General features: G+C 47.9%; 1 protein-coding gene across 1 annotated transcript in view; it reads left to right on the top strand.

The window, feature by feature from the left end:
• LOC138259483 (cytochrome P450 2F2-like) overlaps positions 1-12,922 on the top strand; it is an 883,779-nt gene that overhangs the window by 99,681 nt on the left and 771,176 nt on the right. The gene's annotated exons all lie outside the window — the stretch shown is intronic.

The following is a 12,922-nucleotide window of genomic DNA, read 5'->3' as shown; positions in this document are numbered from 1 at the left end:
GCTTGTTTAATTATGTGCAGTGTATAATGTTGCTTGTACAACATATTGAGACAAACAAATACGGTTGTGAGGGGAATATTTGTATTAAACTCAGCTACTCGCAATTACTTTCAGCTACATCCCACTGCATCTTTTTTGGATCACTGTGCTGTAATATATAGAGACCAATCTTATGCATTTCTGCCATGGTCCAGGTCCAGATGAAACAATACAGTCTGAGCATCCTCACTGTGTCCATACTGGATAAGAACATTAGAAATAAGTAACCTCAGCGTTTTAGCTATTATAGGAAAGTACCATCTTGCCTGGCATGTTACCCCCATTTTTACTATATGTATGTTTGTTTTTGCCTGTGTCACTGGGATCCTGCTAGCCAGGACCCCAATGCTCAAAAGGTGTGCCCTGTATGTGTTCCCTGTGTGGTGCCTAACTGTATCACTGAGGCTCTGCTATCCAGAACCTCAGTGTTTACAGTCTCTCTGCTTATAAATTTGTCACTGCAGGCTAGTGACAAATTTTACCGATTCTGATTGGCACACTGGAACACCCTTGTAATTCCCTAGTATATGGTACCTAGGTACCCAGGGTATTGGGGTTCCAGGAGATCCCTATGGGCTTCAGCATTTATTTTGCCACCCATAGGGAGCTCAGACAATTCTTACACAGAACTGCCACTGCAGCCTGAGTGAAATAACGTCCACGTTATTTCACAGCCATTTTACACTGCACTTAAGTAACTTATAAGTCCCATATATGTCTAACCCTCACTTTTTGAAGGTTAGGTGCAAAGTTACTTAGTGTGAGGGCACCCTGGCACTAGCCAAAATGCCCCCACATTGTTCAGGGCAAATTCCCCAGTCTTTGTGAGTGCGGGGACACCATTACACGCATGCACTACACATAGGTCAATACCTATATGTAGCGTCACCATGGTAACTCCGAACATGGCCATGTAACATGTCCAGGATCATGGACTTGTCACCCCAATACCATTCTGGTATTGGGGGGACAATTCCATGCATCCCGGGGCTCCAGCATTGAGCCCGGGTACTGCCAAACAAACTCTCTGGGGTTTTCTCTGCAGTTATCGCTGCTGCCAAACCTCAGACAGGTTTCTGCCCCCTGGGGCCTGGGCAGACCAGTCCCAGGAAGGCAGAACAAAGGATTTCCTGCCAGGTCCTGTTATCCCTTGTTAGTAGAATAGAGGTGTTTCTAGCAGCTTAGGCTGATAGAAGGTAGCTATGGCAAAGAAGCTTAGGCTGAACTAGGAGACATGCAAAGCTCCTACTATACCACTTATATCATATAGCACAATATCATAAGAAAACACAATAGTCAGAGTTACTAAAAATAAAGGTACTTTATTTTTATGACAATATGCCACAAGTACCTAGGTGAGTACCCTCAGTAAGAAGGTAAGTAACATACACAAGTTATATGTACAGAAACCCAAAAAAGGTAAGTAAGAGTCAGAAAAGTAATGCAAACAGTGTAGAATTACAATAGGATAACATAGGGCAAGGGGCAACACAAACCATATACTCCAAATGTGGAATGCGAATCACGAATGGACCCCGGACCTATGGGAGCTTGTAGAGGGTCGCTGGAACTGTAAGAAAACAGTCAGGGTGTCCAAGATACCCCACCCCAAGACCCTGAAAAGTAGGAGTAAAGTACACCTACTACCCCAAAATAAGACAATAGTCGTGATAGGGGGATTCTGCAAGAACCACAAACACCAGCAAAGCACTGAAGATGGATTCCTGGACTTGAGGACCTGCAAGGCAAGGGGACCAAGTCCAAGAGTCGCGATAGTGTCCAGGGGGGGCAGGAGCCCAGGATACCCCGGATGAAGGTGGAAGGAAGCTGCCTCCGGATGGAAGAAGCTTAGGATTCTGCAACAACGAAGAGAGATAGGAACTTCTCCTTTGGACGGAAGATGTCGCACGGCATGGTGAAGGTTGCAGAAGTGTTCCCACGCGGAAATACCGCAAACAAGCCTTGCTAGCTGCAAGGGTCGCGGTAGAGGTTTTTGGGTGCTGCTGGAAACCAGGAAGGGCCAGGATGTCGTCCCTTGGAAGAGGAGACAGAGGGGGCACTCAGCAACTCAGAGAGCCCCCACAGAAGCAGGCAGCACCCACAGAAGTACCCAAACATGCACTTAGAAGATTTGTGAACTGGAGTTGGCTCAGAGTCACAAAGGAGGGTCCCACGACACCGGAGGCCGACTCAGAGGGTTGAGCACTGCAGGACGGAGTGCTGGGGATCGAGGCTAGGCTGTGCACAAAGGAAATCCTGGAAGAGTGCACAGGAGCCGGAGCAGTTGCAAATCACGCAGTACACAGGTTTGCAGTCTAGCGTGGGGAGGCAAGGACTTACCTCCACCAAATTTGGACTGAAGGATCACTGGACTGTGGGGGTCACTTGGATAGAGTTCCTGTCTTCCAGGGACCACGCTCGTCAGGATGAGAGGGGACCCAGAGGACCGTTGATGCAGTCTTTCAGTGCCTGCGTTAGCAGGGGGAAGATTCCGTCGACCCACTGGAGATTTCTTCTTGGCTTCCAGTGCAGGGTGAAGGCAGGTGACCCCCAGAGCATGCACCACCAGGAAACAGTCGAGAAAGCCTGCAGGATGTGGCGCTACAATGTTGCTGGTAGTCGTCTTGCTACTTTGTTGCAGTTTTGCAGGCGTCCTGGAGCAGTCAGTGGTCGATCCTTGGCAGAAGTCGAAGAGGGAAGTGCAGAGGAACTCTGGTGAGCTCTTGCATTCGTTATCTGAAGAAAGATCCCAAATAGCCAGAAAAGGAGGCTACCAAGAAAGGAGGATTGGCTACCAAGAGAGGTAAGAGCCTATCAGAGGGGGCCTTTGACGTCACCTGGTGGCACTGGCCACTCAGAGCAATCCAGTGTGCCCCCAACACCTCTGTTTCCAAGATGGCAGAGGTCTGAGACACACTGGAGGAGCTCTGGGCACCTCCACTGGGAGGTACTGGTCAGGGGAGTGGTCACTCCCCTTTCCTTTGTCCAGTTTCATGCCAGAGCAGGGCTGGGGGATCCCTGAACCGGTGTAGACTGGCTTATGCAGAGATGGGCACCATCTGTGCCCATCAAAGCATTTCCAGAGGCTGGGGGAGGCTACTTCACACCCTTCACACCCTTCACACCTATTTCCAAAGGGAGAGGGAGTAACACCCTCTCTCAGAGGAAGTCCTTTGTTCTACCTTCCTGGGCCCGGGCTGCCTGGACCCCAGGAGGGCAGAATCCTGTCTGAGGGGTTGGCAGCAGCAGCAGCTGCAGTGGAAGCCCCAGAAAGGCAGTTTGGCAGCACCCGGGCTCTGTGCTATAGACCCGGGGGAACATGGAATTGTGACAATTCCATGATCTTAGACATGTTACATGGACATGTACGGAGTTACCATTGTGACGCTACACATAGGTAGTGACCTATGTATAGTGCACACGTGTAATGGTGTCCCCGCAGTCACAAAGTTCGGGGAATTTGCCCTGAACGATGTGGGGGCACCTTGGCTAGTGTCAGGGTGCCCAGACACTAAGTAACTTGGCACCCAACCGTCACCATGTGAAGGTTAGACATATAGGTGACTGATAAGTTACTTATGTGCAGTTAAAAATGGCTGTGAAATAACGTGGATGTTATTTCACTCAGGCTGCAGTGGCAGGACTGTGTAAGAATTGTCTGAGCTCCCTATGGGTGGCAAAAGAAACGCTGCAGCCCATAGGGATCTCCTGGAACCCCAATACCCTGGGTAACCTAGTACCATATACAAGGGAATTATATGGGTGTACCAGTTTGCTAAAGAGAATTGGTAAATTTAGTCACTAGCCTGCAGTGACAAATTTAGAAAGCAGAGAGAGCATAAACACTGAAGTTCTGGTTAGCAGAGCCTCAGTGATACAGTTAGGCACCACACAGGGAACACATACAGGGCACATACTATGAGCAATGGGGTCCTGCCTAGCAGGATCCCAGTGACACAGGGGCTAAAACATACATACATACATACAGTGAAAATGGGGGTACCATGCCAGGAAAGATGGTACTTTCCTACAGAAGGGCCTGGGAGAAGTAGCCTCTCCTGGCCTCTGGAAATGCTTTGAAGGGCACAGATGGTGCCCTCCTTACATAAGCCAGTCTACATCGGTTCCGGGATCCCCCCAAGCCCTGCTCTGGCGCGAAACTAGACAATGGAAAGGGGAGTAACCACTCCCCTGACCAGCACCTCCCAAGGGGAGGTGCCCAGAGCTCCTCCAGTGTGTCCCAGACCTCTACCATCTTGAATGCAGGGGTGTGAGGGGACAATGGAGACCTCTGAGTGGCTAGTGCCAGCAGGTGAAGTCAGAGACCCCTCCTGATAGGTGCTTACCTTTCTCTGTAGCCAATCCTCCTCTGAGGGCTATTTAGGGTCTCTCCTGTGGGTATCTCACCAGATAATGAATGCAAGAGCTCACCAGAGTTCGTCCGCACTTCTCTCTTCGACTTCTGCCAAGGATCGACCGCTGACTGCTCTAGGACACCTCCAAAACCGCAACAAAGTAGCAAGAAGAATACCAGCAACATTGTAGCACCTCAACCTGCCGGCTTTCTTGACTGTTTCCTGGTGGTGCATGCTCTGAGGGCTGTCTGCTTTCACCCTGCACTGGAAGCCAAGAAGAAATCTCCTGTGGGTTGACGGAATCTTCCCCCTGCCAACGCAGGCACCAAACTTCTGCATCACTGTGTACTTTGTGAACTGCAGCTGCTAGGGCTTCTGTGCACTTTTGCAAGACTTCCTTCGTACACAGCCTAGTCCAGGTCCCCAGCACTCCGTCCTGCATTGCCCAACTCGCTGAGTTGGACTCCGACTTCGTGGGACCTCCTTTTGTTGTGCTGAGTCGACTGTTGTGCTCAGATCTCCTGAATGCCTGTTCAGGTGCTTCTGCGGGTGCTGCCTGCTTCTGTATGGGCTCCCTCTATTGCTGAGCGCCCCCTCTGTCTCCTCCTCCAAGGGGCGACCTCCTGGTCCTTCCTGGGCCCTGGCAGCTCCCAAAATCCTCAACCGCAACTCTTGCAGCTAGCAAGCCTTGTTTGTGGTCTTTCTGTGTGGAAACAACTCTGCATCCTCCAGCACGCCGTGGGACATCTTCTGACCAAGGGAGATGTTCCTGGCACCTTCCGTTGTTGCAGAATCTTCAGCTTCTTCCACCCAGAGGCAGCCCTTTTGCACCTTTATCCAGGTTTTAGTGGGCTCCTGCCCCCCCTGGACACTTGCATGACACTTGGACTTGGTCCCCTTCCTTTACAGGTCCTCAGGTCCAGGAATCCGTCTTCAGTGCTTTGCAGTCAGTTGTTGTCTTTGCAGAATCCCCTATCTCAACTTTACTGTCTTTCTGGGGTAGTAGGGTAACTTTACTCCTACTTTTATGGGTCTTGGGGTGGGGTATCTTGGACACCCTTAATGTTTTCTTACACTCCCAGCAACCCTCTACACACTACACTAAGCCTGGGGCTTATTTGTGGTTCGGATTCCACTTTTGGAGTATATGGTTTGTGTTGCCCCTAGGCCTATTGTCTCCTATTGCATTATATTGTGTTCTACAGTATTTGCACTACTTTTCTAACTGTTTACTTACCTGATTTTGGTTTGTGTGTATATTTGGTGTATTTTACTTACCTCCTAAGGGAATAAATCCTCTGAGATACTTTTGGCATATTGTCACTAAAATAAAGTACCTTTATTTTTAGTAACTCAGAGTATTGTGTTTTCTTATGATGTAGTGCTAGGTGATACAAGTGGTATAGTAGGAGCTTTGCATGTCTCCTAGTTCAGCCTAAGCTGCTCTGCTACAGCTACCTCTATCAGCCTAAGCTGCTAGAACACTTCTAATCTACTAATAAGGGATAACTGGGCCTGGCACAAGCTGTAAGTACCACAAGGTACCAACTATAAGCCAGGCCAGCCTCCTACAGCCATATAGGACCGCAACAGTGCACAGGAGGTAAGGGAACCCATATCTGTGCATGCCCGTCAAACATTGGACACATCACAGAGTAAAATAAACCAAGTCCTTGAATTAATCTCATCTGGTTGTTTTGCAGAGACAAGCATCTTTGATTATGAAAAATCAGCTTTAACATCTTTGGTTCGTCCTCATAGACTCAGTACTCCTTTGGATCTTATCTTCCTTGATAAAGAAAAGGCATTTGATGTGACCAATAAACAATACATGTAGCCAGTGAGGCACGAAATGGATCTTCCAACTAGATGGAGCACTAATAATCAATGTCTGAGGACCATTAATAATTAGTGTCAGACTCCCTGGGTTCTGTTTTAGGTCTGGCGTTAACAAACACCTTTTGATTTTACTAACAGTATACCCATAATATACTTAATTATTTTGCTTTCAACTAGGCCTCTTTAACCCGTGATCTGTTGTTAACTCATTCACATTTTTCTTTCACCCTCTACAACATATAGCATTGGGCAACTGGTCAGCCCACTTTAGCCATTGGCTCACCTCACTGTGGGAGACCGCAACATGTTCTTTCATAAAGAGCACAGTGATAAGTTCCCTTCTCTTCACTAATAGCACTGCCACGGCAATGAGTGCTTTTTAAGGCCAAGAAAGTATTTTTACTTTTGGCAAATGTTTATATTTTATGCTGGTGATGTCTTGGTATCTCCTCGAAAATAAGGTTTACAAAAACAATGAAAAAAGAAAACAAACACTGACAAGGTCAAAAATGGGCATACAGCTCCAGACCGATGGGTTTTGCCAGTGCTTGTTCTTAACATGACTGTAACAGATATGTTCAGCATTGAGTGAGGAAAAAGCAACATATGTTATTATCTGTTAGATATGACCTTTATTTAAAACTTTTGCCCATATTTATACTCGGTCTGCGCTGAATTAGCATCATTTTTTAAGCTAATTCACCGCAAACTAACTCCATGTCTAGCGCCAAAGTTATGGAGTTTACGTCATTTTCTGGAGGGCAAAACCTACGTTGTGTCAATAAGATGCAAGGTAGGCGTTCCCGTCAGGAAAAGGATGATATGGCCTTTGTGCCATATTTAACCCCTGTGCTAAAATCCAGCACGGGGGGATGGGGGCCTTAAATAATGGCGTTAAGCTTGCTTAGTGCCATTATTTAATGCCTGAGTCTGGGCCGGCGTAAGGGGATCTGTAGGCATATTTCCATGGTTGGAAGGGACACCCCGACCCACCCCTACCCACACAGGAGGTCACCTGAGGATGGGGGACCCATCCCAGGTAAGTCCAGGTGAGTATTTCTTTTTTCCCCAACACCGCTCGGGGGCTCTGATTTGGTGCCCCCTGCACGGTGCTAGCCCCAGTGGCCATGCCCAGGGGACATATGTCCTCTGGGCATGGCCATTGGGGTGGTGGGCATGGCTCCTCTCTTTACTAAGACAGGAGCCATGTCCATGGGGCTTGTGTGCCAGAAAATGGCGCTACATTGCTTAGAGGCAATTTGTTTGCCTCTAAACAGTGTAGCGCCATATTTTGGCGCACAAGCCCCGGTTCCCCCTACACCTCCCCAGCCCTGTTAGCGACCTTTCCAAGGATGCCAACAGGGCCTCAGCGCCCACTAGCTCCATTCTATAAATATGGCTCCAGCCGGCGCTATACTTTTTGACGCAAACCTGCGCTAACGCAGGTTTGCGTAAAAAAGTATAAATATGGGCCTTTATGTCTACCACTGTAAAATACTTAACATACTATAAAATTTATGGTTTTCAGGGCAACTTATCAATTAACAACTTTTTTAATTTTTGGAGAGAAAATTGGAATCTTCATAATTGGAATCTTTCATCTTTAATTAGAATTAATTGGATGAACCAACCATAAAACAAGAGAGAAGGATTGATCAGCAAGCCCAGTGAGTGCTAAACATGCTACAATACCAATGTTAAACATTGTTCTTAATAATATTATTTTTCTTTCTAAAGTGAGCAATCAAGCAAAGACCTCACAGCAAACAGAAACAGATAGGCTGCACAAACTAACAACCAATGAAAGAAACAGATACAACAAAATAAAAACATATTCAGGACTTTCCTATAGACCAAGTAATTGTCAGTCTCTTTTTTTGCAGTTTTATATACAGTGAACTCAGACCAAAGGTAATGGAGCACTTTACATGAGTACCAGTTGCACTACACTAGGCCACATTCCAATTCACCCCAAGACCATCTCAATCCAAGCCACAGTGTGCCAGAGGCAACCCCGTCTGTGCCTGTCTGCACCTAGACCTTGCCCAGTGCCACAACCCCTGGCCCTTCCATCCACCAATGATACAGCATCACCGAGCTCCACACCATCGATGCCACAACAAATACTGCAACCACGCCGACCCTGAAGGAGGCTGGCCTGGTTTGTAGTCGGTACCAATGGTACTTACACCTTACACCAGGTCCAGTTATTGCTTAATAGTGAAATGTAGTCAGTGTTTAGAAGCCAGGCTGTCAAGAGATAGCTGTTAGCAGAGCAGCCAAGGCTGAGCTAGGAGACATGCAAAGAACTTACTATACCACTGTAGTCACACAGTACTCACACACATGAAAGAAAATACTTTATTTTGGTGACACAAATGCCAAAAATACCTTAGAGACTATACATCCTTAGAAGGTAAGTAAAATACACAATTTATACACTAGTGGCCAATAACAGGTAAGGACACAGTCAGAAACAAATGCAAATAGTGAAAATCACAATAGGTTGCAAAAGGCCAAGTGGGAACACAAATCATGTACTAAAATAGTGGAATGCGAAAGTCAGTTTCCCACCTAGGCAAGTGCAGTGTATAGAGGGGCGCTGTGAGTGTAAGGAAACACCAAAAGTAAGTAATAGAACCCACCCCAGAGCCCAGGAAAGCAGGAGTAAATCACAGTAAGTTTCCTGAAACACACAAGAAGTCGTGATAGAAGATAATGCAAGAACCAAGAGAGACTGCAATAGACCAATGATGGATTCCTGGACCTGAAACCTGTGGAAGAAGGGAACCAGGTCCAAGAAGCACTGAAGAGTCCAGAGAGGACAGGGGACCCTGCTAACCCAGATGAAGGTGCAAAATAAGAACTACTGGTAAGAAGACAAAGTCACTTATGCACCCAAGAAAACAGATGCGGGTTCCTGGTTGGTGCAGAAGATGTCCCACACCAAATGGATGATTGCAGTCTGGTATGTGTTGCTGGATTCTGCCAACAAGCCGTCACACACGCAAAGCTTGCGGTTAGCAGAAGATGGTGCTGGTTGAAAACAGGCAGTCCTTGGAGGATACACAGCCTGGAAACTGTTGCAGTTGCTGGTAGGAGCTGAAGATACAATGTTGCAGAAGTTGTCTTGGCTTCTTTGTTACAGTTTGAAGAGTTCCTGGAGGGTTCAGCTGCTGTTCCGTCGGTTGAAGATGAAGTAAAGGATGCAGAGGAGTCCTGTTGGAGTCCTGCAATCCGAATTTGAAAAAAACACCCAGAGGAGAGACCCAAAACAGCCCTGAAAGGGAGAATGGTCACCGAACCAGGTAAGCACCTATCATGGGAGGGCTCGGATGTCACCTGCTGGCACTGGCCACTCAAATGCTCCCAGAGTGCCCCACCGCCTTGGAATCCAAGATGGCAAAACCCAGGGACACTCTGGAGGAGCTCTGAGCACCACCCCTGGGGTGGTGAAGGACAGGGGAGTGGTCACTACCTTTTCCTTTGTCCAGTTTTGTACCAGAACAGGGACTGGGGTTCCATGAACCGGTGTTGACTGGATTATGCAAGGAGGGCACCATCTGCGCCCTTCAAAGCATTTCCACAGGCTCTTGGAGGCTACCCCTCCCATGCCTGTAACACCTATTTCTAAAGGGAAAGGGTGTAACACCCCTCTCCCAAAGGAAATCCTTTGTTCTGCCTTCTTGGGCTTAAGCTGCTCAAGCCACAGGAGGGCAGAAACCTGTCTGTGAGGTGGCAGCAGCCAGGGGTTGTGCAACCAATACTGGAATCAGTATTGGGGTACAATTTCCAGTTGTTAGACACCTTACATGGCCATATTCAGGGTTACCATTGTGAAGCTAGACATGGGTATTGACCTATGTCCAGTGCATGCATAAAATGGCGTCCCCGCACTCACAAGGTCTGGGAAAATGGTCCTGGATGATGAGGGGGCACCTCTGCTAGTGCAGGGGAGCCCTCACACATAAGTACTTTGCACTCAGCCTTCAGGGTTGGATGGCCACCTGACATATAAGTAGCATAAGTGATTTGATGCAGTGAAAATGTCTGTCAGAGTGTGCATGCACCATTTCACGCAGGCTGCAATGGCAGCCATGCAGAAGCCTTTGCATGGGCTCCCTATAGGTGGCAAAAGTAATGCTGCAGCCCATAGGGATCCCCTGGAACCCCAATTCCCTGGGTACGTAGGTACCATATACCAGGGACTTATAAGGGGGGACCAGTATACCAATTTGGAGTGAAATACTGAGTTACCAGTATGTAGTGATCAATTTAGAATCACAGAGAGCATAAGCACAGGGGTCCTGGTTAGCAGGAGTCCACTCACACAGCCAATCATACTTTCAAAAACAGTGAAACATACTGACAAGCATGCCAAAAACCATAAGCACTGGGGTCCTAACTAGCAGGATCCCAGTGACACAGTCAAAACACACTGACACCAGGCAGAAATTGGGGGCTACATGTCAAAATGAGGGCACTTTCCTACAGACCCATGTTCAATAGTAGGACACTTCACCTGCACCCACTGTCATTTCACCTGCCACAGCACGCACACCAGCCCACCAACCAGCCCCACCTCAAACACACCACATACACCACCTAAACACCACTTTGCATGCCCCCATCTTAACACACGCTCACTATGCAAACACACCAATGAGATTTGGGACTTCATCTCCACCCTCACACCTGACATCCTCTTCCTCACTAAGACCTTGCTCAACCCCATTTCTGCGCCAGGCTTCACCACTGCAATACCTAAAGGATACAAGATCACCCATCGAGACTGCATCAATAAGCCAGGCGGAAGGATCGCCATCATACACAAGGAATCCATCCAATGCACCACTATGAATGATGACATCACCCCAGCCCTGGAACACCTCAATTTCTGACTCCAAACAGACAGCAAAACCACCAACAGGGGAACCTTCTCCTACTGTTCTCCAAGACCAGGACCAGCCTTTTGCAACTTCAAGGCAGACTTCTTCACCCTCTTCACCATAGACTCCAACAATTACATTTTCCTCAGCAACCTCAACTTCCATCTCGATGACCACTATGACCACAGCACTGCCAATCTCCTCAACAACGTGAACAGCATCAGACTCACCCAACTCATCCACAACCCCAGGCACATGGCAGGCCACATGGTAGGCCACATCTTCACCTCCAGTGACCGCATCAGGTACAGCCACACCATGGAACTCACTTGGACTGACCATTCCATAATCCACTGCAACATCACCAGCTCACAGACCTCTGGCCCTGGTCTTCCCCATTCCCCCTACCGCAGCTGGAGCAAAGTCTCAAAGGAACATCCTCAACACCACCCACCCCGTCTCCTCCAATGACTTAGACCATCAGAAACTTAAACAATTGGATAACCAACTGCGCTGACAGCATCACTCCTATCAGCTACAACACCCACAGAAGATCGATCCACCAAGCAAGATAGCAGGTACACTGCAGACCTCAAAACTGCTAAATAACTCTGTAAACAACTGGAAAGGAGATGGCACGCCAATAAGGACACAACAGACAAGACCACCTTCAAGACAGCCCTCAGCCTCTACCACATACAGTTAAGAGTACTGAGGAAAAAGGCCTTAGCCTCACGCATCAAATTAAGCTCCAATAACAGCAAAAAACTATTCTACATCATCAAACAATTCTCCAACACCTTAGCTGCAACAAAAAACATTACCTCCCCACAGGAACTCGGTGACAGCATAGCAAACTTCTTCCACAACAAGATAGCCAACATATGCAGAAACTTCAAACCCCAGCCTGAGGCCACTGACTTTTTCAAGCAAAACACAAACCTGACTACCACCACAGATATCCAACTAACCGAATGAAGCCAGCTTGCCCCACAGGACATCACCTCCATCATGAACTCAGTCCACTCATGGGCCCCAACTGACCCATGCCCTCACCACATCTGCAACCCAGGCAAATTCCAGAATCAGCCACATACTCACCACATTGTTCAACACCTCAATTGCCACAGCCACTTTCACTGAACACTAGAAACAGGCAGAAGTCAATGCCCTACTAAAGAAGCCATTGGCAGACCACAACAAACTTAACAACTATTGACCAATCTACCTGCTCTCAGTCCCAGCTAAAGTATTAGAAAAAGCCATCAACCCACAACTCTCCTCACATTTGGAGGGAACCACCTACTCGACTCCTCCCAATCCGGATTCCATAGCAACTACAGCATCAAGACAGTTATCATTGCAGCTACCGATGACATTCGAGCCCTAATCGACCAAGGAGATACAGAGGCTCAGATCCTCCTAGACCTCTGGGCAGCCTTCCAATCAATCTCCCACCGCACACTGATCACAAGGCTGCACAACATAGGCATCCAAGGAACTGCCCTCAAATGGATCACCGCTTTGCACATCGAAAGAGCAAGAAAAGTCCACCTTTCCCCATTCACCTCTGAACCCAAGGAAATCATGTGAAGTATGTAGGAAAGTACCATCTTGCCTGGCATGTTACCCCCCATATTTCACTGTATGCATGTTGTTTTAGCCCTTGTGTCACTGGGATCCTGCCAGGCAGGACCCCAGTGCTCATAGTATGTGCCCTGTATGTGTTCCCTGTGTGGTGCATAACTGTATCACTGAGGCTCTGTTAACCAGAACCTCAGTGTTTATGCTCTCTCTGCT

Source organism: Pleurodeles waltl, chromosome 9 (genome assembly GCF_031143425.1).
Source record: "Pleurodeles waltl isolate 20211129_DDA chromosome 9, aPleWal1.hap1.20221129, whole genome shotgun sequence".
NCBI classification, from domain to species: Eukaryota; Metazoa; Chordata; class Amphibia; order Caudata; family Salamandridae; genus Pleurodeles; species Pleurodeles waltl.
This window is presented reverse-complemented; position numbering and strand designations above follow the sequence as displayed.